The sequence below is a fragment of the Pituophis catenifer genome, unplaced genomic scaffold (genome assembly GCF_029215685.1).
Source record: "Pituophis catenifer annectens isolate HBS135680 unplaced genomic scaffold, rPitCat1.0.hap2 SCAF_7, whole genome shotgun sequence".
NCBI lineage: Eukaryota > Metazoa > Chordata > Lepidosauria > Squamata > Colubridae > Pituophis > Pituophis catenifer.
In genome coordinates, this window is record NW_027256887.1 from 89255807 (window position 1) to 89261712 (window position 5906).

General features: G+C 44.4%; 1 pseudogene; it reads right to left on the minus strand.

Annotated features, from left to right (window-relative positions):
* On the minus strand, positions 1–990 carry LOC139319347 (olfactory receptor 5T17-like; annotated as a pseudogene).
* Between the last annotated feature and the right edge of the window lie 4916 nt (positions 991–5906).

Below are 5906 nucleotides of genomic sequence, written 5' to 3' on the forward strand. Positions count from 1 at the left end.
CTAACCATTCAGAAGCTTTTGTAGAGCCCCTTTCACCTCCTTGTTTCGGAGGCTGTAGATTAGGGGGTTCAACATGGGGGTGACAATACAATACAGGGTGGAGACCAAGGTGTCCACCTCCAAGGAGTAGCCCACACTCGGACGGTTGTAATTCAAGTTGATCATCCCGAAGTACAGGATGACAGTAATCAAGTGGGCACCACAGGTGGAGAAGGTCTTTCTCCTTCCAGTGTTAGAACGGATCTTCAAAATTGCTGATAGGATATAGATGTAGGAAATGATGATGATGACAAAAGGACACAGACCCGCAATGGCACTGGCTGTGTGAAGAGCTACCTCATTAACAAAGGTATCACTGCAAGCTATTTTCAAGATTGGAGGAACATCGCAGAAGATGTGATGGATCTCGTTGTTTTCACAGAAGGCCAAATCGGTGGCCAGTGCAGTGTGTATGGCAGAGTCAACCATGCCCCAGATCCATGAAGCTGTAGCCAGAGGAACTCGCACCCACTTACTCATGAGTTGAGAATAGCGCAAAGGTTCACAGATGGCTGCATAGCGATCGTAGGCCATCACAGCCAGCAGTGCACATTCAGTTCCCGCAAAAGTCATGAGGAAGAACATCTGGGCCATGCACTCGTTGTAGGAGATGGTGGGCTGTTGGCGCAGGAGGTTCACCAGGATGGTGGGGAGGGTGACCGAAGAATAGCAGATGTCTAAGCAGGACAAATGGCTGAGGAAATAGTACATGGGACTGTGGAGCCGTGAATCCAACTGGATCAAAATGAGTATGACCGAGTTGGCCACCAAGGTGATGAGATAGATGGCCAGAAACAACAGAAAGAAGAAAGGTTGACCTCTGGGCATGCCAGAGAAACCCAGGAACAGGAATTGGGTCACCTGCAGGGTCTGGTTGCCACCTTCCATGAGGTCCCTCAAAGTTAGCTGCAAGGAACAGAATTTAGGAGGGAGCAATGGAAGTATTCACATTCTTTACAATAATTGTGACACACTAGGAGATAAAAACATCATCATTTGCTATCACCTTCCCATTAATTAAATTAAAAGAGTGTAGTCATTAATTCCTCTTAAAAGAGCCAAGCTGAGCTGGTTCTGCTTTGGGGAAAAAACATAGTTCAGCAGAAATGCAATCCATTGACTCCAATAGGAGCAGGAAGATTTGCCTGAAAATTGACTCTTTGACTCATATGTAGGTTGACTATTAAGTGGACTATTTCCTGGTTCAAAGGTCTAGCCCCCAGGAATTGCAACAAATTTCCCTTTTCCAAAGCAACTGCACAGGGATCCATTCACTTACTTGGGGTTGGAGTTAAAGGTGAAATTGCTCTTTCTGGTTACTCAGAAGAAAGCAGCATCTCCGGCTGTTGAGCGTCAAGAGGCCTGAGCATCTCTGGTGGTTCCATTGCTGGTTGAGCTGTCATGGGAGACCAAGGGTGAGCAACAGGGTGGGATCATCTGGAATCAAACTCAGGACCCCAAACCCATAATCCAGACTCACTGCAGTATTTGCTTAACTGTGTGGACTGGAGAAATTCTCTCCAGACTATGACAGGAGGGATTCCTACAGGCAAAAGGAGGCATTCCTTTTGATACATTTTGGGAAAGGAGGAGAAAGTGATACAGTCATACAGATGCATAAATAATAGGTGATGTGAATTTAGATATTGACAATAATCAACCCTCAAGTTCATTCTCTACTCTTCTGCTGTTACTATCCTCAAGGAAAAAAATATTGTCTTAATACAAACAAATTAAACCAGTTACATTTCCATAGAAGGTTTGACAAAGCTTACGGAGAACGGGACGTTTTCTGAGAAATGAGGACTTCAAGGTTGCCCCAAGTTACACACATTCCTTCTGTGTTTCTATTTGACTACCACACATTCATTCCTCAAAGACTTTGTTTTCCTCACAATAGTTTTTGGGGGAAGATTTGAAATCACAGCATTGAGAAGAAGCTTCACAAGCTTCTCCAAGACCCTCTGGAGTGTTTGAACTTTGCTTTGCATGCTTAGCCTTCATTGGGGGGTGGGATGTCCCTCCAGTTAACTCTCCTCAAAAGCATTTTGAGATACACGCTATGTGTAAACTGACATCCTAAATGAAACAGGTCTCCCCTTTCTTGGTAAGTGGGTTGTGTGAAGTAGCAACCATTAAGAGATGGTCCTCCTGGAATTTATTCTGTTTCTGTCTCTCTGCAACCATACTTCAAACTCCTCCAAGTTACCCCAACCCTCCTTTTGATGGACCAGTGAGGTCCTCATTTTTTTCTTGCTTTGATCAATGACCACCCATGTTGGTCCTCAGGAGGAATCCAGGACCGGTCTGAGCTTCTTCTCCTGTCCAGCAAATCCTCCTCTGGAATTTCTCTTCCTCTCCTCACCCCCAAAAGCTCCATTGCTTCCCCAACACCTCTATGCTCTTTCCAAATTCCTTTCCTTCACACGCAACTTTTCTCAAACCCATGTAGAAAGGGGTTTTCACTGGTGTGTGTGTATGTGTTTGTTTGTGTGTCTGTGTAAAGGGGAGTTTAAAAGGTGTGGGGAGTTTGGTACTCAGCAGATGACCCAAGAGTCCCTTCCCAAAATGTTTGACTTGACATCAAGAAGTCAATTTTCACCATTCTCATGTTTTGGGTCAAGATCTCCAGGGAGAAGATCCAGGTCCTTGATTGTCTCCTCATCACCAATACTTTATTTTAGATATTTTTCTCCTCTCTCGGACATCAGAAAAGAATGAGCCTTTATTGAACAATCTGAATCAGATGCAATTCATGAACCTTACAGAACGACAAAAAAGCCTGATTTAAAAAGGGTGCATGATAAATACTTCCTTCAGCATCCCACCCACCCACCCTCATGCCCTGCTGCAGAAGGGGGCTTTGCCAGGTCTGATGTCCTTCAATATTACCTTTTCTTGTGGCCTCCTCACTTTGTAACAGCCTCCAGAATGAAGCTGGCATGTCCTGCTGCTCTTCTTCCTTCTGCTGCTGCTGCAGTTTTGGGAAGGGAAGTCACAAGGAAGCTCTCTCCTTGGGACCCAACAGTGCTACCAAGAAGGGGAGTGGGAGAGAAAGGAAGATAGGAATTTGCAAGCTCTCCCTGGTATCCTCCTCTGACTGGAGGAGGTCTCTGCTTCTTTCTCCAGCCTGTTTGAGGGATCAGATGCCCTAAATCTTGTCTATGTTACCTTTGGAGCCAATGTTGGCTAAAGAAGAGAGATGATTTCTATGGCATCTGAATGTCCCTGAAGATCAACATGCACCACAAGCAGGAAAGTGAAGTAGATGTACAGTAGGGATTCCTCCCTATGAAGGGTGGAGTGAAGGGCAAAGGGTGGGACCTCAAACTCAGGACAACTTCCACACCCAGAAGAAGGGACTCTCAGGGGAGAACTGAGTATCTTCTGCTTTTCCTAAAACTGGAATGTCCAAGACATGAGATGAAATTATCTTTCCTAGGTTATGTAGATTCTCAATTTTCCTAGGTTAGGATCTTCTACATGTGTTGGACTTTAGTTCCCATAAAGTCTTAGTTTCCATGGCTGGGCTTTATTGGTATTCAACACCAATTTTGGAGTGTCCTAGATAGGGAAAGACTTGTGGGAGAGAGCTTAAGGTCTGCAATGGAACAATAGAGGTAGACATCTCCACAGTTATTTCTTTGCCACTTCAGTTCTTCTGTACCATGTAGATGTGGTTAGATGATTTCTTGAAGTCATCTGCATTCTCTAGCACTTCCAAAGGCTTGACTGCAGAGTAGATAATCTTCAGAATAGTCAGCCTGTTCTCCAATGGACCAGAAGGCAGGAGAAGAAGCAAGTGATGGAAACTCGTCAAGGAGAGAAGCAACCTAGAACTAAAGAGGTATTTCCTGACAGTGAGGACAATTAATCAGTGGAACAGAAATTGCCTCCAGAAGGTCCTCCATCACTGGAGGTTTTTAAGAAGAGACTGGACAGCCACTTATCTGAAATAGTAGGTGGCTGGACTAGAAGACCTCTAAGGTCCCTTCCAACTTCTATTCTATTCTATTCTATTCTATTCTATTCTATTCTATTCTATTCTATTCTATTCTATTCTATTCTATTCTATTCTATTCTATTCTATTCTATTCTATTCTATTCTATTCTTCTATTCTACTCTATTCTATTCTATATTTTCTACCAGACATAGAACATTATAGGATAACAGAGTTGGAAGGGACCTTGGAGGTCTTCTAGTCCAACCCCCTAGTTCCTGCTTACGCAGGAAACCCTAGACCATTTCAGACAAATGGTTATCCAATATCTTCTTAAAAACGTCCAATGTTGGAACATTTACAACTTCTGGAGGCAAGTTGTTCCACTGATGAATTGTTCTCACTGTCAGGAAATTTCTCCTTAGTTCTAAGTTGCTTCTCTCCTTGATGAGTTTCCACCTGTTGCTTCTTGTCCTGCCTTCTTGTGCTTTGGAGAACAGGTCGACCCTCTTTTCTTTGTAGGATCCCCTCAAATACTGGAACACTCCCATCATGTCCCCCTTAGTCCTTCTTTTCATTAAACTAGACATCCCCAGTTCCTGCAACCGTTCTTCATATGTTTTAGCCTCCAGTCCCCTCATCATCATTGTTGCTCTTCTCTGCACCCTTTCTAGAGTCTCCACATCTTTTTTTACAATCGTGGCGACCAAAACTGGATACAGGATTCCAAGCGTGGCCTTACCAAGGCCTTATAAAGTGGTATTAACACTTCACATGATCCTGATTCTATCCCTCTTTTGATGCAGCCTAGAACTGTGTTGGCTTTTTTGGCAGCGGCTGCCCATGGCTGGCTCATATTTCAGTGATTGTCTACTAGGACTCCAAGATCCCTCTCAGTTACTGGTCTTGAGTCAGGTACCACATATATTGTACTGAGATTGGAAGCTCTTCTAACCCAAACACCTTCTGAAGGCAGGATCATGCAACATTTTCCGCCATGACCTTAAAACATAGTTATTCTGCCTGGCTGGTTTGGACTGCGGGGTTTTTTAAAAGGGATTTAATGGTTTTTCTATAATCTTATTGGGTATTTTAACATTGATTTGGCTTGTTTTTATTGTTGTGAGCCGCCCTTAGTCCCCTCGGAGATAGGGTGGCATCCAATTTCAAATAATAAATAAATAAATAAATTTTGAGGGGGAAAACAGGCAGCACCTTTTCCCTAATAGCAACAAAACCAGGAAGTAGCATCTCCACACTGGATTCATTACCATAAAACTAAAGCAAGAAAGGAGAAAACAGAACAGTGGAAATATGAACAGTGTTGTGGCTCCGTTACCTGAGCCTGTGTCATCAGCAGGAGAGGACTCTGAGAGTGAAGGAGAGAAGTTGGCAAGGCCTCCCTCTCCAGGACCCTCCTCTCTGGCAATGCCTTCGGTGTCTGCCGAAGGGCAAGAGATAGGGCCGGGGCCAAGCACGTCCACGCAGCCACAGGTGGACAGTGATGAGGGAGATGAGTCTTGGCTGGATCCTCGGCAGTGTCGCAGAGATAAGCGTGTGCAACAGAAGAAAAGGCGTGCCAGAGTCACTGGACCACACCCCACAGGATATAAAAGGAGGTGAGGTGGCCATTCAGACTCTGTGACGGACAAAACTAACTACTATCGAGTCACATTGCATCTTTGGAAACATTATCGGCCTTGGATTTATTTTACGAAATGGACAATTCTTGACTGTGTGTATTTTGTTTATTGAGTAAAAGTTCTTGGCAAGCAGCTACTGGGTTCCTGCCAAGCGTCTTATCGGAAGAATTGGTTGTCTGCCAGTTTATTTAACCCCCGGCTGTCTGTTTGTGTGCGTGTGTGGGACGGGGACAGAACAGACAGGGCATCCCGTTGGGTATGTCTTTGTTATCAATAAAGGAGA